General features: G+C 38.6%; 1 long non-coding RNA gene across 1 annotated transcript in view; it reads right to left on the bottom strand.

Annotated features, from left to right (window-relative positions):
• LOC144333598 (uncharacterized) overlaps positions 1 to 27,110 on the bottom strand; it is a 39,624-nt gene that overhangs the window by 9,420 nt on the left and 3,094 nt on the right. The window contains exons 2-3 of the long non-coding RNA XR_013402442.1: positions 21,561 to 21,659; positions 5,592 to 5,687 (exon numbers count right to left, since the gene is read on the bottom strand). This is a non-coding gene — a long non-coding RNA (uncharacterized LOC144333598). The remainder of the gene's footprint in view (positions 1 to 5,591; positions 5,688 to 21,560; positions 21,660 to 27,110) is intronic.

The following is a 27,110-nucleotide window of genomic DNA, read 5'->3' as shown; positions in this document are numbered from 1 at the left end:
ACTGTAGAAGTTACCTCTCCAGTTGAGACTATTAAAACATATTTCAGGAAATATACTTTTCAAACACAATTCCATTTGAATTTCTATTTGTTTTTGCCTGTTTAAGAAACTCTCAGTTAGTTATATCTCTGATCTCTCACTACTGTTTTTTAGTTTTCTTAAGTCACAATTGCTTTTTGGTTTTCTTAACCAGTCAAATATTTAGAATAAAATATATAATAAGTGAATTTAGTTAACACGGTAAATACATTTAATTGTAACAAATTATATCTCAACTATTGTGGGAAAATTTCTCTGCAGGGTGCATATTTAAAACCTGTACTTTCATGTATTACACATTAATACTCCTACAATTGCCCAACAGATTTTCATTCATCAGTTGAATGGACAACTGAGGTACTCATTTTCTGGATCTGCTTGCAGGCTAATAGCTTATTTTGACAGCACTGCCATCTTATGCAGGAATGTTTTGACAATTGTGTAAACAACTTACTGCATTTTGTTCTATTTTATAAAATCCAACAAGAAACAGAAGAATTAAAGTGCTAAACTAGTGACTTTAGAGGTAATACATAAAGTCCCTATTTAAAAATTAAGCTTTCAATAACTTGAGACCAAAAGAATCTGGCCTAAATGAGAGGAAATTGAGATACAGTTTGACATGAGGCTAAAAATAAGGTAAGAAGGCAAAATGTATGATGTCAATTCCTGTTCATTTTTGTCTGTGGTTCAGAAATTTGGCTTTTAAGCATTTTAGCATGAGGGAGATTTTTTGGATTCCTTTAGTAATACGGGAGAAAATTTTCTGGGTGGGTTCTGTTTAGATCTACTATTAAGCACTATTATAAACTCTCTATAATTCTGCATTATTTCATCTACTAATCAGAAACACCAACGATAATCAGAATTTCCATTTTATGTTTAAGAGTTGTAATTTTACTTTGTCTCGATTTGCTTTCAACAGTCATGCAGTTTTTGTTAGTCTGATCTATTTATGCTGAACAGGGAGAGGATTCCAGAAATACCCTGGGTGCCGAGATGCTGAGAAAAGCTTAGTTCTGTCTTAAAATCTCTCAGTGCCCATAGGTGCGAACTTTATAAGATGCTGATTAGGTCTGGTGTAGATCCTAGATAAATACTTTACAAAAAATGTAAAGAATGTGAACCGCATTTGAGAATCATTGATTTAAACCTTAGCCTCTGACTTGAATTAGTTAACAGTTTCAAAGGAGCTCCTTCTAGCCCAGAAACATCTTATTCTTAAGAGGTAAATGAGCTCATGACTTATTTCTTCAAATTAGGGGATGAGAATTCGAGTGGTGAAAGAACTAAGGCTAACACCATTAAATAAGCAATTGAAAACAGCTGATTTTTCTAACCAGGCAGTAAAGAATCTCTTTTTCTTGTGGGGTCTCAAGCCACAGAAGCCACGTCTTTGAAAAACTCTTTTGTATCAGAAGGACTCCGCTCCTTTTACTTCATCCTTTTCAGGATTGCGGATTGTGGTTGGGGAAGGTGGACTTTGAGCTTTTGGATGCAGAATTGATGGGAAATTTAAAAGCCTCATGGAAAATGTAAAAGTAAGGAAGACATTTAAGAACTTCAACTGGGGCCGGGCGCAGTGGCTCACGCCTGTAAGCCCAGTACTTTGGGAGGCCGAGGCGGGCGGATCACGAGGTCAGGAGATCGAGACCATATTGGCTAAGACGGTGAAAACCCATCTCTACTAAAAAAATACAAAAAAATTAGCTGAGCCTGGTGGCGGGTGCCTGTAGTCCCAGCTACTTGGGAGGCAAAGGCAAGAGAATGGAGTGAACCCGGGAGGCGGAGCTTGCAGTGAGCCGAGATCGCCCCACTGCACTCCAGCCTGGGCGACAGAGCAAGACTCTGTCTCCAAAAAACCGAGAAGTTCAGCTGAAATTTACACTTTCTCTCTTGACAGATCCTGAATGACTGGGTTGAAAGCAATCTTCAAACTATTAATTTTAATTTTGTCTATGGGAAATAATTTTTGAACTGCAGCTGTAGCCATTTTTGTTGATTCTGTTTTTTGGGCAATTGTTTCTTAATTATATTTGGTGATTTGCTTTTTCTATTAGATGACATGGTAATTGCACATTTTAGGAAAGTAATTATGCAAATTTCTATTTCTGACATAATATGAAGAAAAAACCATATATCTGAATGAAACTGGTTTCACAAATGGGCTTAAGCAAACTTAGTATCTCAATTATTTTAATTAAGAGAACTGCATAAAAAGTTTCAAATATTTTGTTTAGTGAGATTTCAGGATAATGAACAAAAAGACATAATTGAAAATAGGTTCCTTTTAATCTTATTATTGAAGCAGGAAGTATTTATTCTAAACCATTGACTGCCCACTGGAATCATGCTGGAGGCATTTAAGCAAATACCAATATCCATTTGGGAATTTCACCTGTGCATCAGTATTTTTCAAAAGCTCCCCAGATAACTTTAATGGCCATCCAGTGTTCACAACCACTGAAGAAGGCTACCCTTAAGTAGACTCATCTAAATATTTATTAAGCCTGATATGGCTAAAAATGAGATAGGAATCATGATATAAGTGTATTCCATAATTGAAGTAAGCCTTAGTTACTGTACTTAAGGAGCTTATATTGCACTAGAAAACATTAAAGTGAAACAAATATTAAAATTTCAGAAAGTGACATCATTAAAAAATAACTGTGGCAGAGAATTTGTTCTAAAGATGTCCTGAGAAGAAAGAAATCATGGAAGAGTAATGATTAAAGAACTACAAGAAGCCAGGCCTCAGTCTGGGCTTCTAAGTGTGGTAGCTATGGTAGCCAGCCCCCAAGATGACTCCTAGGAAGGCCCACCTCCTGGTATTCACTTTCTTGTGTGACTTTTCTCTTATCCTCTCTCTCACTCTTTTTTTCTCTCTCATTAAAAATTGTTTTCTCTCCCTTACTCTTTCCTCCCCTTTCTCTCTCCATCTCTCTCTCTCATTAATAAGTCTGGAGGAAGCCAGATGTGAGGACACTTGGGAAGCTTATGGAGAGGCCATGTGGTGAGGAATGGAGGCCTTGGCCAACAGCCAGTAACCATGTGAGTGAGCTTTAAGGGGATTCCTTAACACCAGTCAAGGCTAGAGATGACTATAGCATCAGCTCCCAGCTTGCCTGCCACCTCATGAGAGATGGAATGAAAATTCACGCCAAGAATGGAAAACAAGGCATTGGGAAGACCACCATGAGCAAAGGAATGAAGTGGGGCTGAAACGCTATGTTGTCGTATTCTGGCTGGAAACACAGGTATGTTGGCTAAGAAGTGTGGCATGGAGGAGTGTGGGGAACGTAGAATATCGAGGTTACTGAAAAATGTACTAAGCATTTAATGTGAGAGGCGATAAGGAGCCATTGGGCATTTGTTTTATTTTCCCTCTCAAAAGTTTGGAAACTTATTTTTTGAAAACACCATAATTCAAATACAGAAAAATATTGTCTATAAATGAGCAAGAGGAAAACCAGACCATTGATTTGTATAGAAATAGACGAGCACTGCTCTTGTGAAAAAATGTTTTGGTGGACCGACCTCCTTGGAGCAAAGGGTTGGAATAGAAAAGGAGAGATTTGATATATGAGATGAAATTTATCCATCACTAGTAAACACTGAAACCAACAACAAATTTATATACCATAGATCAATAATAACCTGACCTTCCATCTAAACATATCTAAATATGTATGAGATAGAGAGCAAAATCTGTTTTTTAAAAATTAAGACTTCATTTCCAATGTTGGCTCAATGTGATTTCAAATATATTAAAAATTATCACATGAACAAAAATTAATTGGGTGTCTTATACATTTTTCACACAGTCACTTATTTCCTACAAAGTATATAAATACTAAATTGAAAGTCCAAGGGAGTAGTTTTTCATTTTTTTATGATGTTGTAATAGGAGCAGGAAAGAATTTTATGAATGAAAATTCACCTGGTTTAAGTACAAGCTCATAGCCGTCTTTTTGCTGTTGGAATGTTTTCCTAAGGAATTTTGCCTTAGGCAAGTCTCTGCTTTTAGAATAAATCAGATCAACCTCAATTTTATCAATGTTTTGCTTTTGGCCCACTGTTTATTTTGCAAGTAAAACTCAAAATCAACAGTTGGGTCTAGGGTGAACATTAAGGAAACTGTGCCCACAGTACAGGGTCTGCATAAACCACCTTTGGGGAATAATTTACTTTTTCTTTTCCACATTTATTCAGAAAACAAGATAGAGCATCTTCTGAAGTCAAAACAATTGTTTCCATTTTAAAGCAATGAACAGTTAGTATATACATTTCAGAAAACCAGAAAAAATAAGTTATTTTTAACAGTGTATTGTAACACCAACAAACAGAACATATCACTACTACATTTTTCTTCCTTTACTTCTATAATTTTTTTCCCTGTAGGCTTAAAGGGTTTTTAACATTTAAGTTTTAGACAATCTGAGTTTCCATCTCACTGTGGAGGAAAATGCAGTGTGCAACCTAGTATCTTTAAGGATCCTATGGGACTTATTTCTTATAATTATATCTAGTTTGAATTTTTGGGTTCGACTGATTTTTTTAATTTATTCGTCTCTGACCTCTCTTTTCTTTCTCTTGTTGGCCCAACATAGAACAGAACCCTCTGTTTTTAATTCTTCAAAATATAGTCCAAACAAGACAGTTATCAAAGGTAGCTATGCGTAATAGACTTTCACTGTCGATTTGGTGAGTAGTCACACTGAGTAATAACACTACAGATAAGATTAATATTAGACATTGATGTTCTTAAGAGTTTCCGGTGGCTCACGCCTGTAATCCCAGCACTTTGGGAGGCTGAGGCGGGCAGATCATGAGGTCAGGAGATCGAGACCATCCTGGCTAATACGGTGAAACTCCGTCTCTACTAAAAAAATACAAAAATATTAGCCGGGCGTGGTGGCGGGCGCCTATACTCCCAGCTACTTGGGAGACTGAGGCAGGAGAATGGCGTGAACCCACGAGGCGGAGCTTGCAATGAGCCGAGATCACGCCACTGCACTCCAGCCTGGGGGACAGAACAAGACTCTGTCTCAAAAAAAAAAAAAAAAAAAAAAAAAAAAAAGTTCCTTGGCTATTTGTACTATTGAGAATTTCTCATTTTGTGACTTCTTTTTGATGGTGATCTTCCATCTTCTTTCATCTCTAGGCTTCCCCAGCCGCTCTCTTATGCCTGTCCCTGGAAACTAAAAGTTCTTCCCAATGTCTTACACAGAGCAATTCAGTGCTGTCCTTGTTTACCCTTATCTCATAACTGGCCACATCTTAAGACCTATCTTTCCCCAACTGCCATGACCCTTCAGAGGTTTTTTGGCTTGTTTTGTTTTTGCTAATCAAAAAAGAGTTCTCTCCTAAGAGGAACTGACCTGCAGTATTTAACCAACTCCTTCCACCCTCATCCTAGCCCTCTCTAGGAGTGTGGATCAGTTCAGAACATAGTCCTAAATCTTTAAACAGGATGAGTCAAGCAATGGTACTAGTACTTGTGTGGTATTCTCTCCTGCATTTTTTAAACCTTCTGATAATCTGGTAATTACCTGTCATTTCTGTTGATGGAATTAGATGATTGGGATCCCAACACGATGCATCTGTCAGCAGCATTGATTCATCATCACTGTATGCCAAGGCTTTCCCTGGTGTGAGAAATGGAGGATTAATTAGTCAGTGGCTTTCACTCCTCCCCCTCTTCTGTTTTTTAATTCTCTCTGTATTCTAGCTCTGTGTTCCTGCTACCTGTTTTATTCTCTAAAAGGGACATCTTGGTATAGGGGGTGGGAGTCAGGAGAATTGGAGATAGTGTAAAAAATTTTTTTCTTTCCTTTAGGCATTAATCTGACCTCCATTTTGTTTAGAGGTCTTCTTAATTGTGAGTGTTCAGTTAGGACTTTCTTCCCCCTTTTATCCTATAAATCCTCACAGCCAAGCATACCTCTGTGACTTCTACTGGCCTTTCCAGTACTGCACCTGACTAGATTATGTTTTATTCTCTTTATATACAAAGGATAGGACTTAGACTTAGAGAGGTAGATACAGGGATTATGGTCCCTAAGCAATGCATGCTCAATTACAAATATTAAATTGAGCACAGAACAGTGAACTCTATCTACAAACAGTACCAGTAACAGATGAGTGTTCAGAGTCTGAATGTTCATTTGTCTCACAGGGCCTGCACAAAGACTGCAGGCAAAACTTTCCTTAAATATCTTAAATAGGATTTGGACTTGGCTCTCCTCCTCTTATGGCTAATAAACGTCATCGTCCTCATCACCATTGTCATTGTCATCTCTCACCATGCCTACTCTCCTCCCTCCCTAAAGCGCACTCTTTCTCTTCCCCCTCCCTTGCCTGGAGCTAAGTGGACAAGAAATGCAGCACAGAACTCTGAGAGAGCTCAAGGCAAAAAGGGTGTCAGGACCCGGTAGGTGGAGAGAATTGAAGTCACACAACAGGTGATAATCAGGAGCGAGTGTGGAGAAAGCAGGGTCATGGGTTGCTGAGTGGGGAGAAGCAGAAGTTCCAGAAGTGTCAGAAAAGAAACAATCCAATTAAGTAGGAATAACGTTGTATTTAATAATACACTCTGGGTCAGGTGTGGTGGCTCACTCCTCTAATCCCAGCACATTGGAAGGCCAAGGCAGGTGGATCACTTGAGGTCAGGAGTTTGAGACCAGCCTACAAAACATAGTGAAACCCCGTCTCTACTAAAAATACAAAAATTATCTGGGTGTGGTGGTGGGTGCCTGTAATCCCAGCTATTCGGGAGGCTGAGTGGGGAGAATCGCTTGAGCCTGGGAGGGAGAGGTTGCTGTAAGCCGAGATTGTGCCACTGCACTCCCACCTGGGCAAGACAGCAAGACTCTGTCTCAAAAAAAGAAAAATAATATACTCTGATTCGTGTCAACAGTGTTCTCCTAACTCTAATTAGTAATGGGTAAAAAGAAACTACACCCAAAGTGCTGATCTCTAAAATTATTTTAATGTAGATTAAATTTATATATGATTAAATATCTTATTTACATTAATTAGAGATATATGTATGCAATTCAACCATAATCCTCAAATTTTATTTCCACTTCTAATTCCAATTCATCTGCACTACTTTTTTTTTTTTTTTTTTTTTTTTTTTTTAGCACAAATAGAACAGTAACTTGTCAATACTTCTCTCGTTCTTCTATGACTCGGATGAGGATACAGACTGCAGCAAAATGGTCACCATCCGAATCAACTTGAGGACAAAAAAGAAGCTAGGATTACAAATTTTGGCAATTCAAATACGGAATAATAGGTTCCTGAAGTATGATTATTCACTGTCTTTCCAAGGAGGCTCCAGGTTCAGAGTAGTGCATTTAAATTCTGGTTCCACCACTTGCAAACAAGTCCTTGGAACTTGGGGAAGTTAACCATGCTCAGCTGTACTTTCCTCATCCTTAAGACAGAGATAATAACAGGACCTACCTCATATAGGGATGTTGTGAAGAATGGCATAATACATGTGAAGCACATACATGGCACGCATTAAACTCTGGATAAATATGAACCATTACTGTAACATATACAGGTGATTAAATAAGGGCTGGCTACCACAATGTTCTCAGATACTCAAGCCAAAGATGTGGAGGGGCGTCTTTAACCCTACCTTTCCTCTCATCACCACAGCACATCTGTGACAAAGTCCTGTCTTTCTTAATTTTAAAATAAATCCTAAATCCATATTCTTCTCTCCGACTCCACTGTAACTGCTGATACCCAGGGCACCATCATCCTTTCTGGCTGATGGCATCAGCCTCTCACAGGTCCCAGCTTCCAGTCTCCTTCCTCTCTAGTCCACTCTCCAAACTGCAGCCAGAGCTAACTTATAAAGTTACAAATCCTATCAAGTGGGGGCACTTGTAAACTGTCCTCTGTTTCTCTTTGTTTTTAGAATAAAACCAAACTCAGTCCCACGACCTTCAGGGTCTGGCTTAATTTGACTCCTGTCTCCCTTATTCACTTCATCTTATTCCACTTTCCTCCTTGCTTGCTTATTATGTTCAGCCACGATGACCACATTTTAGTTCCTTATCAACATCAACCCTTTCTCCAGGCACTCACTCTTCTCTCAGCCTGCACTGTTCTGTCTCTCATTCTTTTTTTAAATTTATTTATTTACTTATTAAAACTTTTTAATTTTTAATTTATTTTTAATTTTCAATTTAAAATTTTTTATTTTTAATTTTAAATATATAGTAGATAGACGTATTTATGGGGTACATGAGATGTTTTGTCTCCCATCCTCTTAATGGCTGGCTTATCACTCTCCTATAGACCTCAGTTCAAACTCTGCTTCTAGAGAAGGCTCTGTCTCTCCTGCCCAAGGGGGCCTCTTTATTAATTGGTAATCTCATCCCCTGGCTTATTTCCTCTGTGGCTTTCATCACAACCTGTAATTATCATCTGTATTTCTTGTTGTCTACATCTATGAACAATGACATCAAACACAGTTGTGTGTGGTGTTCTCAACAAAGAGTTACCTGTTTTTATAGATGTTTTATAGTAGATGTTGGGAAAACAAATTTTAGCGAGACAAGTTTTATATTCTCTCCAGGATATCAAGGAACTTGAGGTGTACTGGAAGCCCTGTAGAAGTGGAAGTGGTAACAACACTGTACAAAATGCTATCATGGAGCCATGCACAAGCTACTAACTTTGTCTGGTGTTGGGGGATCGGGGAAGGAAGGTTCTAAGTGAAGTGTCATTTCGGGTAGGCTTCACTGAAGAATGAGAAGGAATTATCTCAAGAAGTAGGGAGGAAAGGACATGCTTAAGCACTTCCCTGCCCCTAAAAATATCAAAGACACATTGACTCAGCAGAGCACGCCACACACAGAAATCGTGAGGGGTCTCAAGGGAGTAAGGTGTGTCTATTGGGAATGGGATAGTTGAGAACAGCACACTTGAGTGTGATGGCTCAGAGGCTGGATTCTGAAGTCAGTCCACCTGATTGGAATCCCAGTTCTGTCACTTATTAGCTGTATGATTGCAAAATTTTACATGGCTCTGTGAGGCTCAATTTCCTTCTCTGCAAAATGGGATTTCTAATGGCACCTTCCTTAAAGGAATCCTGTAAGAATTAAATAAAATAAATATTTTGCACAGTATCTGACACATAGTGAGTGCTGAAAAAATATATATAAAAAAACAAGACTACCAGAAATCATATCACTCAAACACTTAATACTTTAACATGTTAGTGTACTAGGCTTTAGAATACGGAATATATAAATACATATTTTTGTGACCTAACAGTGGGAAAGGAGTCCTTAAATAAAATTGCAGAAGTGCAAAAAAAATGAGACAGAAAATGGATGCATTGGATTACATCAGTATTAAAGATTTCTGTTCAGTTGAGGTTATCATAAGTAGACATATGGCAGAATGACAGAATCTTTGTCATTTCTAATGACATATGGCAGAAATAAAGATATTTGTCATTTCTAAATCTGAGAAGGGATTTTTTATCTATAAAATAAAAGGAAGTCCTTCAAATCAATAAAAACCCAGCAAATTTGATAGAAAAATGGACAAGGGATATAAATTTTAAAAATCACAGGCAACAAAACCCCAAAGGCTAATGAGCATAATAATTGCTTAACTTAATTTTTATCAGGGAAAAACAAAGAAATAAACATTGAGATATCCATTTATACTCATTAGACTGACAAACTAGAAGCTGGAAAATGCCCAGTGTTGGCAGGCATAGGGGATATAGAAAGTATAGGCTGGGCTAGCCATCCTGCAGAGCAATCTGTCAGTAAACTAGAAATATACATAGCAATTCCACTCCTCAGTATATATCCCAAATATATTCCCCAAAAGTGTCTTAGAAGATATATCTGTCAGGATAAGTTCAGTTGTGTTGTGAGACAAAGAATCCCAAATCTCAATAGTTTGAAACAATACAAGTTAATTTCTTGTTCACACCACGTTCCATTACACATTGGCAGAGGCCTCCCTGCTTGTCCAGTCTCTTTAGAACTATGCTGGTAAAGCAGGCCCTTTTTGAACATGACTCATCCCTGTACCAGGGGGAAAAGCATGTACTTGTGGGGGTCCTCCATGGGCAACTAAATGCTCTAGCCCAGAAATGACATATGTTGCTCCTTATAAGATTCATTGGCCCAAACCAGGCACATGGTCCACCTGACAATAGGGGGTCAGAAATTACAATCCTACCATTTGCTGCCATTGAGTGCTACTCTCTCTGACCAGCATAAAGGACATATACATCTACCAGAAGTATTGGGAGGTGGGAGCATCAGATTAGATGCATTCATATTAATACATTTGAATTTTTAAATCACAGTGTTGAATTAAATAAAAGAAATAAAATGAGATAAAATTTTCAATAAAACAGATATCTTTACATAAGTATTGTTTTATGTAAAATATTATTTATGAACTATGTAAAATAGTATTTATGTAAAAATATCTACACATTTTATACAATAGACATTTCTATGGTTCCACCCTCTGGGCCCAAGTTTCTACCCTAAGGGTCATACTTTCTTTTTCTTGAAGGGTAACACAGATTTGCAGCTGAGTAGTTTCATCAGCCAGTTTCTTGCTTGTAGAATTTGGGGATAAAGCAGTCTTCCTCCATTCATCCTTTATTCCTTTTGATTCAAGCTGGTGGTGTTTATAAAACTGGTAATGTTGATACAGCATTCTCAAAAACCTGTGGGTCTCCTGTATATATCACAAGATTCACACTGTTAGACAAGAAGGTCTCCCATATATCTTTTCTGGGTCACCCCATCTCCATTCTTCACTTCTGCAGAGATAGTTGAGGGTAATCACGAGTCACACACATAATCTCTTCAGCAAAATGTTGTCCAGTCACACCCTGGGCCTTCTCTCCAGAGCACACCTTCCCTATAGTGAATATACTAATTTTTCTGTCCTTTGCAGTCTGATAGGTTGAGAATTTCCAATATAATCAAGCCCTGGTCCCTCTTTATTTGACAGTTTTCTTGTCAGTTTATCTCTTCTCACATTTTACTACAAGAAGCAAGAAGAAACCTGGCTTTACCATCAATATTTTTCTTGGAAATACCCTCAGCTAAAAGGACATTACTTCTAAGTTCTGCTTTCCATACAAAACTGTAGAACACAATTCAGTTAGACTTTTTGCCACTACATAGTAAGAATCCCCTTTCCCAGAGTTTACAAAATCATATTTCTCATTTCCTGCTAAGCCTGCACCAGCATCAGCTTTAACATTCATCTTTCTATTAACATCCTCTTTATGACAATATATGTATTCTCTAGGATAATATAGGCTTTCTCTATCATGCTCCTCACTTCCTTATTAGTCCTCACCAACAGCATCTTCAGCATCCATTTTTCTACCAATAGCCTGTTTACAACAATCTAGGCTTTATCTGTCATGCCCCTCAAAATTCTTCCATATTCTGCCCATTATCGAATTCCAAAGCCACTTCCACATTTTTATGTATTACAGCAGCATCACATTTTCATTACCACAATCCATTTTGGTGTCCTGTGCCTTTCACAAATTACCAGAAACTTGGTGACTTAAAGCAATAGAAATTTATTATCTCACAGTCCTGGAGGTCAGAAGTCCAGATCCACTGGGTTGACAACAAGGTGTGGACAGGGTTGCATTCCTCTGGAGTGCCCGGGGGAAGGTCTGTTCCTGGCCTCTTCTAGCTTCTGGTGGCTGCTGGCATTCCTTGGTTTTTGGCTGCATAATTTAAATCTCTGCCTCCATGTTCACATTGCCTGGATTTCCTTTGGAGGACCATTATTGGGTCTATCATAAATATTTATATGTATGCTCATATACTCTTGTATAATGTTAACATAGCAAATTATACTACTCAATTTCTTAGTGTTGAACCACCCTTATATTTTTAAAACTCTACATAATAATCACTTTATACTTTTGATGTCTTTACAGTATTTCATTTTATGGAACTAGCATACTTTATTTATGAAACTTTACTAATAAACATTAAAGTTATTTTCAACCTTCCTGTATTATTTTATTGTTGTAAAATTATTACACATGTACACATAGTCTTATCCAACTCCTTCATTGGAATATATTCCCTGGAGTGGAATTGTTCAGCAAAATATACACGTTAAAATTTTTTTATTTACCTTACCAAATCGCCCTCTAGAAACATTCCAATTTAAAATCTCATTTCTCATCTTTCAGCTAAGAGAGTTTGCCATTCCCTCTGTATCTTGCCCAGTTCAGAGTACTAACAACTTATTTTCGTAAGAGGTAGGGCATACTACTTCAATGTTTTCTTTTGTGTTGCTAGTTAAACAGCTGTTTTATTTTTATCAGTAGTCCATTTATTCCTGCAATTATCAATCTTTTCTTTTTTTGCAAGAACTTCTATAGATGAAGATAGTAGCCTTTTATATTAAGATAATAACCTTTTTGTTTAGGTTTAAACTATATTTTAGTATTTTTTCATTTTTCACTCACCTCAACTCTGTTAATATTGCCTTTAGTTATATAAAAGTTAGAAAATTGTAGGAACTAGATTATGTAATGTTGTTTTAAGAAAATCCTTCTTTACTCCAGCAATACTGGTCGTTACTGTTAAATGTGACCTTACTCTCAATCATAGGATGGCGAGGTTTTAAGAGCATTTGAGTTTCACTGAGTTGTTTTCTGGGTCAGTTCTGGGCTGTCCCGAGAGTTTTCTTTCTATATCTGCCTCTTGAATGCCAAGGCTTGGCAAACCATCTCAGTTGGCCAGTTTAAAAATATTCTGCAGGCCGGGCGTCGTGGCTCACGCCTGTAATCCCAGCACTTTGGGAGGCCGAGACGGGTGGATCGCGAGGTCAGGAGATCGAGACCATCCTGGCTAACATGGTGAAACCCCGTCTCTACTAAAAAATACAAAAAACTAGCTGGGCGAGGTGGCGGGCCCCTGTAGTCCCAGCTACTCGGGAGGCTGAGGCAGGAGAATGGCGTGAACCTGGGAGGCGGAGCTTGTAGTGAGCTGAGATCCGGCCACTGCACTCCAGCCTGGGCGACAGATCGAGACTCTGTCTCAAAAAAAAAAAAAAAAAAAAAAAAAAAAAAATTCTTCAGAGCCATCTCGCTCAACCTCTTAAGTCAAATGAGCGTTTACCTGACCTATTGTTCATGTTTATTCTGGGTTTTTATAAAGTTGGGGCACTTTATTTTCCCCTTCTGTTTTCCTCCACTGAAAGCTGAAATCACTGTGCTCTAGGTGCAAATAACTAAAATGAGAGAGGGAGCAGACACCTGAGGGACGTCACACAGGTCTAGTCTCAAAGTTATTTAGGGGCTGATAAGTATGAGAATCACAGCGTGGTGTGTCATAGCTGACATGTGGTGTCTGAACTACTTTCATCAGTTTGTGTACTATTTTAATCTCAAGAATAAACAAAGAAAAAAAACTTGCCTGATATTAAAACTTTGTTGGATATAAAGTCAACTTAGAGCCTGAATTTAAACACCAGTTCTAGACAATGAGAGGGTACTTTTTTCCCCCCTCTCCTTAAGAATTCTTTCGGGGTCAGCAAAAGTCCAGATGAAGTAAAATGTTAAAGGATGTGCCTTCATAATAGTTTATTTTTCTGTCTGAATTCTTAATCAGGTCCACATTTAGATTGTTTGCATTCATCTTAATCACTGATCAGAACTGTTTCTTTCCCATATTAACTAATATCAAGGGATGGATGAGAGTTATCAATTAAATTTTGCTCATACCTGCCTCTCTTGAGGGCTAGAATGCTTTCCTTTAGATCTGTAATCAATGCAGATCCCTTCAGGGTGTCCACCCTTGCAACGGCTGTCATCCTAGCTTACCTCAATGAGGTCATCACAGGCACACCTAGATTTTTGAGTTTTTCCTCTATAATTATTTTCCTTGAGTCACTGAATACCTTTATCTACCTTCTGCCATAAACTTCTCATTTTCTCTAATATCCTTATTTGCAATAAGTCAACCAGAATTGAGCACAACATGGCTTTTCCTTTCAATGGTGCTGAAATAATTTCTTCTGACTCATGCTCTGCACACTGAGCAGTGACAGGACAGTCTGTGATTGTTGGTTTAAGCACTTGTGTGTTAGATTATTTAACTGCTTATTTAATTGTACCTCACTAAGTGTTCTGTTCTCTGTTAAGCCTTATTATCATTTGAGGCTATTCACCAAATACATCTCTCTTAATCTAAATGGTTCCAGTAAAATATTTACCTTATTTCCTCAATTTTAAGATGCACTACCCCCACCCCCAACACACACATTTTTACATTTCTGCAACAAGCATATGTTCTAGAGTCATCGTGCACATTTAATGTAGCATTTCCCTTTAAAAAGAGTGTCTTAGAATGGCTTAGAATGGCTTAGAAGCCTAGAGCTATGATAAGTCAAAGATACATAAACTATGTCATGTGTTTCAGTCACTAATGCATGATCTTCACTCTTTTTTTTTGACTGTATTCCTCAGGTATCAAGGTGCTTTGGGGGAAAAAAGTACATTTGCATTTCATGAGTTTAGGCCTGAACTTTTGTAGTTTAGTACCATTGACTCTCTTTCCTCTTTGCTGTTTCCTCCCATTGGATCATTATGGTATTATTCTTAAAAAGTAAACTATTCCTGGAGACCCTCTCTGCTTTTGAATATACCTTCCATCTCCCTTCCACTTAGACACACACTAACTTTTTTATGCCTGGCCAGTTGGCTTTAGTCTTAACTTCTTTGTCCTTGAGTCTATGGAGGAGTCTTACATGTTGCACATTGTATCAAAGCTTTGTGGAAGTCAAGGGTGGATTTTGTATAAACACAATTTTCTTCGTGTTGGTACTTCTTCATACGTTTTCATAAAATGTTAACTGCCGACTTCCAGTAGCTTCAAAAAGAGAGTGGGTAGAATGCCAGGTTTGAATGTTAAAGTTGTATGTTAAACTTTCAAAAATCTAAAGCCATCTTTATTATCTACAATCCTTAAAAAATTATCTCATCAAAATGTTTACTGGATGCAAACATTGTCAGTTAGCACATGGAAGTCTGAGAGATAGGTAGATGAAAAATAGGTATATGTTTGTATCTATAAAAATATGTGAGTGCCGGGCGCGGTGGCTCAAGCCTGTAATCCCAGCACTTTGGGAGGCCGAGACGGGCGGATCACGAGGTCAGGATATCGAGACCATCCTGGCTAACACGGTGAAACCCCGTCTCTACTAAAAAATACAAAAAACTAGCTGGGCGAGGTGGCGGGCCCCTGTAGTCCCAGCTACTCGGGAGGCTGAGGCAGGAGAATGGCGTAAACCCGGGAGGCAGAGCTTGCAGTGAGCTGAGATCCGACCACTGCCCTCCAGCCTGGGCGACAGAGAGAGACTCCGTCTCAAAAAAAAAAAAAAAAAAAAAAAGTATGTATTTTTGCTTAAAATCTAAATAATTATTAGTATATTCATTTCTACATATATATAAATTGATATGTAATTATGGATTACATAAAATTGACCCATGTGATTGCGTATATGTACAGAAACATGTAAATTTAGCCATATCTTTGTAACCATACATAATTCATTTAATGACATGCCATAGAAACTAGGTTAAAATTTGAGCTCTGCCATTCTTACTTTGTGAAACTAAGTCATTTGAATGTTCTGACCCTCAGTTTTATATTTGTAAAATAAGTATGAAACAATAATGCTGCCATACATACCACAGAGGCCTATGCAGAGGATCATTCAAAAAACTTTTTAAACTACAAAATACTTTATAAATATTAATAACTTTTAATGAGATATGTGTAAATACCTCAACTTACTCTTGAAAAAAATCCATATTCTGAAAATAGTATATTTTTCAACAACTTAGTATTTCTTTATTTACAGCTGATATGTAACACAAAATAATTGAAACTTTCTTATTTAAAATAAATTGGTTTAAAATGTATTAAATATATTAATCTATAATGCATAAATAATATATAATATATACATAAAATTTATCATATATATTTATTGTATTGTATATAGTTGTACATGGTTTTAGAGATCATCAATATATACTACAAATTTACAACATATGTCAACTTATTTTCAGTGGTCTTATCTTCAATAGTCTAGTTCAGAAAACCTATAAGTAAAGGAAAAACCTACTTTTAAAGGTTATATTTATTATTTAGCTGCTTAGGTTTAGCATGTAAACCTAAATAAATGTTCTTTGTTAAAATAATGGCATAAGTTACATGTACATTTAAAAAATGAAATAAGATAAGTCCTATGCAGATATCTGTGGCCAAAGTTACATTGCATGATCAAATTCTTGCAAAGACCTATCACAGCCTTGCAAAATTAATCTAAAGTTAAATATAGTCTGTGAGGCACTGCGGCACTGGAGTTTCTGGATGTCAAGGTCACCCTAGAAATGTCCCAGGAGAAGGCTCTGGGTATCACTGACTCAGACATTTAGAATCACCCCTTTTAACACTGTGCTTGCTGAGACTTGCAGGTATATTCTCTGTATTACAGCTTTCAAATATAGAGAAGCTTTCTCACAGCAGCCATGCCTATAAGCATCTTCAATGACTTTACCTCAAAATCAACCAGGTAGAGTCAACTTGGATGAAATCTTTATTGTAAAGGCTCCAGTCTCATGTGAAAAATACTTTTTTTTGGGTAGGGGGTGGGGGGTAAAGAGCCTTCTAGTCTTTGTCAACTGCTCTCAAGTAGAATGACTAGACAGGGAAGAGCAACATCCAGTGAAGTACAACTAGGTTTACAGGCCGCCAAAAAGTATTACCAAGTAAACTGCTGGATCTTCTCTCACAGTTGCACGTGTGTCTGTGCCCACCTCTTCTTAAACTTACCACTTTCCAGCCAAGCAGCAGAATGCAATTCCCCTGTACTTGAATCTGGAGCAGGCTTGATAATTGGTTCTTTCTGGTGGTGTGCAGGAAATGCTACCCCCAAAATATGGCACCTTGGCATACTAAGTATTTTATGCTTAAGGAAATTGACAAAATCTGCAGAAGCAGGAAGGTTTCTCTGACCTGCTCCTGTCCCCTTTCTTTTGAAGCAAGTCACGGAAACTGAAATTCCCCTCACTCCTCCTTCCATAAAGCAGGACATAAAACATAGGAAGGTCATTCTCTGACCCTTTCTCCCCTGAAGACCCTCCTGTGACAGGTGTCCTGACCTTCACCTGGAGAAAAGAAATATCACACAGGGAAGTCAAGAAGAGTCTGAATGAAAAAGGCTTTGCTAAGGTCTCACCCCACCTCGCCCAGTTTATTGCCATTAGATCACATCCTTTTGTCTTCCAATCATATTTCTACATGACTGTCCACTGTTTTCACTGGGTCTTTGGGTCTTCCTCTCTGGAGGCTCCCATGTAACATAAAACTTATATTAAATATATCTGTATGTTTTTCTCTTGTTTATTTGTCTTTTGTTATAGGGGTGTCAGCCATGACCCTTGCAATGGGTGAGAAAAGGAACTTTTTCTCCTCTACAGTTTGTAGCCAATAGAATGTGTAAGAAGTGATACAGTGTGACAGGTCATAAAAGGTGACATTTGGCCTGGTTCACCAGGACACTAGCCTTTTGAGCCCTGAGCTGCCATTTAAGAAGTCCAAGGCTGGGTGAGGTGGCTCACGCCTGTAATCCCAGCACTTTGGGAGGCTGAGGAGAGTGGATCACGAGGTCAGGAGATCGAGACCATCCTGGCTAACATGGTGAAACCCCATCTCTACTAAAAATACAAAAAATTAGCCAGGCGTGGTGGAACGCGCCTGTAGTCCCAGCTACTAGGGAGGGTGAGGCAGGAGAATCACTTGAACCTGGGAGGCAGAGGTGGCAGTCAGCCAAGATCATGCCACTGCACTCCAGCCTGGGTGACAGAGCGAGACTCCATCTCAAAAAAAACCCAAAACAAACGACGACGACAAAAAGAAGTCCAAATATTCTGAGGTCGCCAAGCTGTGAGAAAGCCTCACTCACAAGAAGCCACACACTCATGGATGTGCCAACAGCCCCAGCTATAATTCCAGCTGACCACCAACATCACTGTCACACATAACTAAAAATGCCTCTAGGTGATTCCAGCCAATAGCCTTTGCATCTTCCCAGCTCAGGCTGCAGATATCATGGAGCAGAGAGGCAAGCCAACCCCACTGTGCCCTGTCTGAGTTCTTGACCCAAAGAAATTATAAGCATAATCAAATGATTATTTCATGTTGCTGAGTTTTGGGATAGTTTATTTCATTGCAATAGTAATTGAAATACCTCCTAACTAAAAAAAAACAAAAAACAAAAAAAACAAAAACAAAAAACCATCTTTCTCTCACTATCCTCTCACAACACACTTCTGACACCAGATGTGTGGGGATTTCTCCCCACCAGCAAGCAACTGATCGGTTCTGCAGTGGACACCAGTTGGGTGTCCTCCAGTTCAATTCTGACACTATCTCCTTGGAGATAGCATCTCCAAGGGTTGAGGGCTCAGTTCCCAAGACTGACTACTGCCCCCACACACTTTGAATGCCAATTACAAGCCCCAAGATATTTTACCTATGCATTTGTGACCAACTGGTTATAAAACAGGGTTCTTTGGGCTTGATTAATTTGCTAGCGTGGGCTTGATTAATTTGCTAGCGTGGCTCACAGAACTCAGGGAAACTCGTTAACTGATTTATTATAAATATTATTACAAAAAATACAGATGGAGAGATGCATAGGGTGAGGTAAGGGGAAGCAGCCTGGAGCTTCCATGCCCTCTCCTGGCCCAATACCCTCCAGGAAACTCCACATGAGCTATCTGGAAGCTCATCCAAACTCTGATTTTTTAGGTTTTTATGGAGGCTTTGTTACATGAGCGTGATTGATTACATCATTGGCCATTGGTGATCCACTTAACCTTCAACCTCTCTTCTCTTCCCAGAGTTGCCAGTATGGGCTGAAAGTTCCAACCCTCTAATCTGCCTTGGTCTTTCCAGTGACAGTCCTTATCCTGAAGCTGCCTAGGGGCTCCCAGCCATCATTAGCATACAAAAAGACATCAGCTAGAGATTCTAAGAATTTTAGGGATTGTATGTCAGGAAATGGGAGGAAGACCAATATTTCACAATACATATCACACCTTCCTTTGACTCTAGTTTGGGCTCCTGACTTGCTTTGGTCAACAGAATGAGGAGAAAGTGGCAGTGTGCCTGTTCTGAACCTAGGGCTCAGGAAGACTTACCTGTTTCTGTTTATGTATCATGCTCCAAACGTCACAATGAGAACACGCTTAGACTAGCCTGCTAGAGAATGAGGGATGTGAACCATGCTTAAGTCATCCCAGTCATCCCAGTTGAGGACAGCCTAGATCAACCAACAACCAGCCAAAATTCAGGCATGGAGCACAGCCACCTAGCTTATGACTCCAGGCAGAGAATAAATGAATGTGTGCTGTCCAATGCTGCTAAGATTTTTATGGATTTTTAATTAATTAATTACTTTTTAAAAATACAGGTTCTTGCTCTGTCGCCAGGCTGGAGTGCAGTGGCATAATCACAGCTCACCACAGCCTCTACCTCCTGGGTTCAAGCAACCCTCTGGTCTTGCCCTCCCAAAGTGCTGGGATTACAGGTGTGAGCCACGGTGCCTGGCCTTGTGGATGTTTTTTAAGCAGCATTACTGTGGCAGATGATAATCAATACACCATTTTAAAAATCCAGATAAAACATTAATAACACACCCTCCCTTGGTCTCATAGTCCCCTTCAGCTACAGCCTTGTATGTCTGCTTTTCTTCACAACAAAATTTCTCAGGTTGATTACCTACTGACAGTTTCTTCTCCCTCACCTCCCACTCTTTCTTCAGCCGTAATCACTCTGACTCCTGCTCCCACCACTACTCTGGAATTGCTCTCATCAAGGCCAGCAATGACTCTCATGGTGGCAAATCTGAGAGTCAAATCACGTTGCTTTCTCATCTCATTGGGCTCTGTAGAAGCATTCAACGTATTTGATACCTCTGTCCCTTTTTTCTTTTGGCTTCTGAAGTACCTCCAGGTTTTCCTCCTATTTCATTGGTTATTCTTTTTTTTTCTTTTTTTGAGATGGAGTTTTGTTCTTGTTGCCCAGGCTGGAGTGCAATGATATGATCTTGGCTCACCACAACCTCCGCCTCCTGGGTTCAAGCAATTCTCCTGCCTCAGTCTCCCGAGTAGCTAGGACTACAGGCATGCACCACCACGCCCAGCTAATTTTGTGTTTTTAGTAGAGACGAGGTTTCTCCATGTTGGTCAGGCTAGTCTTGAACCCCCGACCTCAGGTGATCCACCCACCTTGGCCTCCCGAAGTGCTGAGATTACAGGCATGAGCCACTGCGCCCGGCTGGTTATTCTTTTTATTTAAAAAAATATTTTTTTCATCAAAAATGAACCTTTGCTGGTTCATTTTTTTTCAAATAGTTATTAGGCACCTATTGTGTGTCAAGCATTTTTCTGAATATTCTGGTCACAGCAGAAAAACAAAACAAAATCCTTGCCCTCATGGGGCTTACATTCTAGTGATAGGAGACAGAAATACACAAATAAACAAGTAAGTGTATATCACATGGTGATACATTCTATAGAGAAAAATCAAGCAGAGACAGGGGGATAGATTGTGATGGGGTTACTATTCTAAATAAGGTGGTCAGTAAAGTCCTCATTGAAAGGGTGACATTTGCATGGACCCCAGAAGAACATGAGGAGCGAGTCATATGACTTCTGAGGGTGGAGTATCCCAGACAGAAGGAACAGCAATTGCAAAAGCCCTGAGGCAGCAGTGAGAGTAGCAGGTCCCCCTGCCTCTTTTAAATATTTTATTATACTCATTTTCAAATCAATTGCTTAGCTTTTCAAAGTGAAAGCTTCATTAAGAAAAAAAAAAAAAGAACAATGAAGCAATCCCTCACAAACAAATGTCTCAATTTAATATAGTTTAGGGTATGAGAAAAGGAAGGCCCTTTATATCTCATCTTGGATCATTTGCTCCAGTGTTCTGGAGCAGACTCTCTGATCTCTACACAAATGCTTACTGCTTATCTTTTTAAATGGTGACTCAGCAGGGTGCTTTCCTGGCCCTCTTCTCTTTCTGCACTCATGCCTTGGGGGAGCTCATCCATTTCCATAGTTTAAAATACCACCTAGAAGCTGACAATGCTCAAGTTGACAAGACTAGTCAAGACCTTACTGCTGAGCTTACTCAGATTCCAATAACGAACTAGATCACATCTAATAATCTAGATGTGATCTCGACACCTCCACTTGGGCATGTCAAAATTACCTATGTCCAAAGAGAACTCTTTATTACATCAATACTCCACAAACTCAACCCTATCGCCCTAGTATTTTCCATCTTTGGAAATGGCCATCTACTCAGTTGCTCAAGCCAGAACTCCAGTATCATCCTTGATTTCTCTCTTTTCGCTATATCTCAAGTTCAAATTATTAATCATTTAGACTGTACCTTCAAATCTAGGCACCTCTTTCTAACTCCACTTCATCCATCCTGTGTCAAGGCACCAGCACTGAGTACCATATCCATGATATTCATGGGGAGAAGCCACTGCAAATGTAAGATAAGAAAAATGAATCGAGACCATATCATCACATCACACAACCCTATTTAACTAAATTTAAGATAAAGCAAACCTTCTAAAAGGCCAAACATATATATATATTCATATTCATATATATATGAATATGAATATAATACCCAATTTTGACTTTTTCAATTAGTTTTATATTTTTCTTACAAACAGCATTTTATCTGTGATATTGGATAGATCCCTATGTATAGTGAGTTTTAAAGTAAAAATGAGCAAAATTTAGGTTGAGAAAATATTCAGAGGAGCGGAAACATCTCAGTGCTTTTTGTAAAGTCCCTTTCATTTCTCTGATTTTATGATTTTTATGTGTTCCAAGATGAGGTTGACAACTCTGGCCCTTTCTTGCTCTAGACTAGTTTATTAAATTATTAGATTCCTGGCTTTTACAATGTGAATAGAATCTTTTGTGAACATGAATAACTATTATTTTAATAATAACTCACCATGCTAAAAATTGGCATTTAAATTGATAAATAAGATCAGAGCTGCTGACCTCTTTCAGTGAAGAAAAGAACAAAAAGAGTGAGCAACTCATTCTGAGAGTCCACCTAAATCAATTAGGATGTTAAATCCATGCATAAAATAATGTTTAATAAAAATCCTTTAAAGGGAAAATTGTCTCATTTTAAATTGAATGAATACAAAAGATGACATGAGTTTCCCGGCTTACCACTATGAGGCTCTAAGATACCAGACTCAGGCATTGCTAATAGTTCAACAGTAATTGGAATATTAATAGGACGTGTCATTGTGATTATATAGAATATGCATCAGAGTATTTTACCAAACCCTTCTGGATTGATTGGAGAGTGCCAGAGAATAATCTGATTGTTGCTTTTCTCAGTGTAAAAGCCCCATTTCAGTATGCTTCTCACAGACTCTATTTGAGGACATATTCAAAATAAAATCAATGCATTTATAACCTAATTAGCTGGTCTATATTGATTCGTGTTCCAGATATCCAGTTTGCATAGCATTATTGTTTTCACTAACTACTTGTAAATATATCCTCGGTGGCATATTGGGTTAATGCACTAGTTTTTTCTCCCTGAGGGAACTGAACTAGCAGCTGCTATAAGTCATCAGTTTCTCAGTTTTCTCCTAGTTAATACATGTTAATAAGATGTCAAACTCATTTGTCACTTAATCTCAGTCAAGTCCTGGGCTCTGTACATAACATTAGATCAGAAATGGTTCTTTTACAATGAATGTACTGTTCAAAAGTGAAAGGAATCTTGGCATTTAAACAGTTGACTCTCTCTGCTCCATGGTTTATATAAAAGAGGGGTCAGGATATCACTGGAACAACGACATAAGAGCATAACCTGCCAGAGTTTGGATCTAGTCACCTGTTCTCATCATGCCCAGTTTCAGAAACGGAAGGTGACTTTTCAACTTTGCCTGCCACAGATTTACCCAGAAGTTGTCATACAAACAGAAAAAAGAAATCAGGCCATCTATTATTTCAATATTCTCCTGACTTAAAAAAGCAATGGAGTCCATGCTGTATGCCCAGGACTGGTCACTCCTCTCTAATTACATCAAGTGAATTTTTGAACTTTGCTCTCATAACACGCAAATATTCCCCAAACAGTGGAGAAATGGCAAAACTCAACTCCTGAGGACTGAAGCAAACAGAGGCTTAAAAGATGTAGGTGGACTTCAGACTGGAAGCTCTGGCTCTCTGGGCTTGTTTAGGATGTCATTGATTTACTTCATAGAAGTGGAGAGAGAGGATGGGGAGATAGGTTTAATTAATCTTAAATATCTCTGCAATTTAAGAATTGTAGGCCTGGAACAGTTCCTGTACTAACATGATTAGCAAATATTGACTTTTGAATACAATAATAATGTGTCATCTAAAACCCTTGATAAGTAACTTAAGTACTTCCTTAGCTTGCATCTTATTAAATTAGATGAGGTATGGTGGAGGCACATTACACAAAGACACTGAAATGAAAAATCAGACCTAAGTAGGTTTTAACATTGATTCTAAGAGAGTCAAAAGTCACAAAGAAAACATGTATGCTTTGGTTCTGCAACCTATGAATAGAAGCTGTTTATTCTCTCTAAATGGATTTTTTTAAAGTATGCAATAATTTTCATGGTGCAACTGTAGTAAACAGTCACAATTTGTGACTTTGTGACAGCTGTAATCAATCATCAGATTATGTATGATGACCATATAATTTTAGTTTTATGGAAGGTTCACTTACACAGATTATAAGCTTTTGATGTTAAAATATAGAAGAAAGATCCATGTCACAGCAGGGAGCCTGTAAATATGGAAAGGATGATCTACCCAACTCCCTTCATAAGGTTTGACTTAAAAATGTGTACAAGTCAGCTAAGAAAAGAGTTAAAAGATGTGATACTAGTCAGCTGCAACCTGACAAATCTTACTGTATTGATTAGTTTTCAAAGGCTGTACGGCATGTGTACTCTATTTACAATAGAATTGGGATGAGGGGAGCAAAGCCTCCAAATGTCATCAAAGCAAATGGTCTGTGAATGTTGCTCCAAAGCTAGTCATTAGTTGCCAGGGTATTTGGCTGCAAAGCTTGTAAAGACGTTTCTCTGGAGGGGAAGGTATGACAAAATGCACTTCTTGGCAAAAAGACCTCTGCTCAAACAGCAGCACACATTAATTCTTGCTTGATACATAAAATTAATTAGAGGATTAACATCCTTCAGAAATTTTGCCTGCTTTTTATCCTTTTCTTTAAAAAAAAAAAAAAAAGGAAAAACAGGAATAGACCCCAGGCCTTTTTGGTTCTCTAATGAAATTGCAAATTGACTTGTGTTCAAATGGTGCTTGAGTAAAATGAACAATTAAAAATGTATTGCTAACAATGAGATGTATCAGCTGATCTCTTTAAGGATTAATTAGTTCCAGGAATGATCTTTCTTATACAACAGACCAAGGGGGATAGAGCCGTCAAGGGCAGAAAAGAAGGTGCCAAAGGATAGGTTTTTAATGCATGCAAGTGCACACAGAGTGTGTATATCCATATACACACATGTAGTAAAAGAACCCAGAAATACATGCAAGCATCTTTACAGGTTTAGACTGTAAAGATGAGCTGCAGCATCTTTGGAGATATTTATTCCACTTCAGCTAGGATGATTCGACTGTTGCTGATTAGCGATCCATTAGTTAGCTTGAAGGCAGCCAACAGATTTTACTGATCGTAATTTATCATTAAAGCAGAGAAAAGCTTTAGGTATTTAAATAATGTATGCAGATAAATTCACTCTTATTTTTTTAATTACCCACCTGTACCAACCTCGTGAGAATCTTTGCCCCCTATCACAAGTTCACTCTCTTGAGGAAATTTTCAAAGTCAACCAAAAAAAGAAAAGCTCTTTACCTTTATATTTGTCAATTCTGCATTTCAACCCACCCCTTTACAAAATATCTGATATGTTTCAGGTTACGCTTTCAGTGCTTAAAAATCCTGAAATTATCTCCGCATTTGCCATTGAGGATTGAGGGCTTATTTTGCAAACTATGCTGCCTCTGTCATTTCTTTAGCAAAGATTTCAGATACGGTAGGGGTAAATTGGAGTCCCCCGAGCCCACAGCAAAACTGCAGGGGAAATGGACATTGTTCTCTTCTTCAAGACCACTTTCAATACATGATATTCTAGAAAATGGCATTTTTCTTAAGCTGCCCTAAAGTCAGATCTCCTCACTGCCGGTATTGTGCCGTATCAGCCTAAAAGGGCATTCAGCATTGAGGCATTTGGTAAAGACTGCTTTATTGTACTCCATCCTCTCTACAGGGCATTCTGAAGAGATGAATAAGAAGTGTGAACAGGAAGAACAAGGTTCCAGTCCTGTCAAATTAATTAGACTAGTGTAGAATGAAGTGAGGTTTGCCGTTAGGTAGGTTGAAAACATGTAAAGAAAATCATCTAAGCAATCTGAAAGGATTTTTTTTTTTTTTTTTTTTTTTTTTTTTTTTTTAGATGGAGTCTCACTCTGTCGCCAAGGCTGGAGTGCCATGGCATGATCTTGGCTCACTGCAACCTCTGCCTCCAAGGTCCAAGCAATTTTCCCACCTCAGCCTCCCGAGTAGCTGGGATTACAGGCACCCACCACCACACCCGGCTAATTTTTGTGTTTTTAGTAGAGACGGGGTTTCACCATGTTGGCCAGGCTGGTTTCAAACTCCTGACCTCAGGTGATCTGCCCACCTCGGCCTCCCAAAGTGCTGGGATTACAGGCATGAGCCACTGCACCCGACCATCTGAACAAATTTTAAGAGGGCAAGGAGCCCTCTTATATTTTTGCGTGTTTGTGCAAGAGACATTATACACGTGGATAACTGTGTTGTATATAAATGTATATCATCTTTGAATGGAGAATGGTCCGTGTGTTTACACGACACACAACATTTGCAAAAAAACAAATATGGCGGGCCATTTGAAAAAGGAGAACCACAATTAAAATAACACCTATTTAATTTTTTAGAAACCTAAAAACATATGAACTTTTACTTATAGGAGCAAACCCTAGTTTGAACTAAGAGCTGAATCATGTGAGCTTATGGAGAGATTCATGAGAGCAGAGGGAGCAATGCAATTTGGTGGTTGTTTTACCAGGTTCCAGCTGGGTGCTTTGAGCCTCAGATCTCCTGTAGGCAAAGATACAGGAGAGGGAGAGTTACATGTGCGGTTAGGTGCTATTATCGATGCAGGGCCTAGTGGGTCATTTAAGCTCATTTTAAATGACCTTTTGAGAAACATTTCCATAGACTTCACTCTATTCTGGAAAATTGATCTTAGTAATTGAAGTAATCAATTTGTGTATCTGTAGAGCACCCACCACTTTGGACCGCCCCCACAAAGCAAGCTGGCCAAGATTCCATCATGCAAATTGATGTTTTGATATTGAGTTCCAAAGTGGCAGGCTGCAGCCACCCTGTTCCTCCTAGTCCAGAGAAGTAGTTCACCTCCCCAAGCATGGGATGGATGTCCATCGCACTAGTTTAAACCTTACCAAACCAAATCATTTCCCAAATCACATTAAGGTTGGTAAGTGATTTTCTTTATGCAAATGACATGGGGCCATGAAACTATGTTTTCATATATCCAACTTCGTTGTTGGTGGGGTTTTTTTCGCTGTTGTTGTTGTTTTGTTTTTTTTTTTTTGAGACAGAGTCTTACTCTGTCTCAAAAAAGTGCATCGCCCAGGCTGGAGTGCAGTGGTGCGATCTTGGCTCACTGTAGCCTCTGCCTCCCAGGTTCAAGTGATTCTTGTGCCTCAGCCTCCTGAGTAGCTGGGACTACAAGTGTGCGCCACTACACCTGGCTAATTGTTTTTGTATTTTTAATAGAGATGGGGTTTCACCATATTGGCCTGGCTGATCTCCAACTCCTGACCTCAAATGATGTACCCACCT

Source organism: Macaca mulatta, chromosome 13 (assembly GCF_049350105.2).
Source record: "Macaca mulatta isolate MMU2019108-1 chromosome 13, T2T-MMU8v2.0, whole genome shotgun sequence".
Lineage (NCBI taxonomy): Eukaryota > Metazoa > Chordata > Mammalia > Primates > Cercopithecidae > Macaca > Macaca mulatta.
Note: the sequence above shows the minus strand (reverse complement) of the source record. Positions and strands in the feature narration are given on the sequence as shown.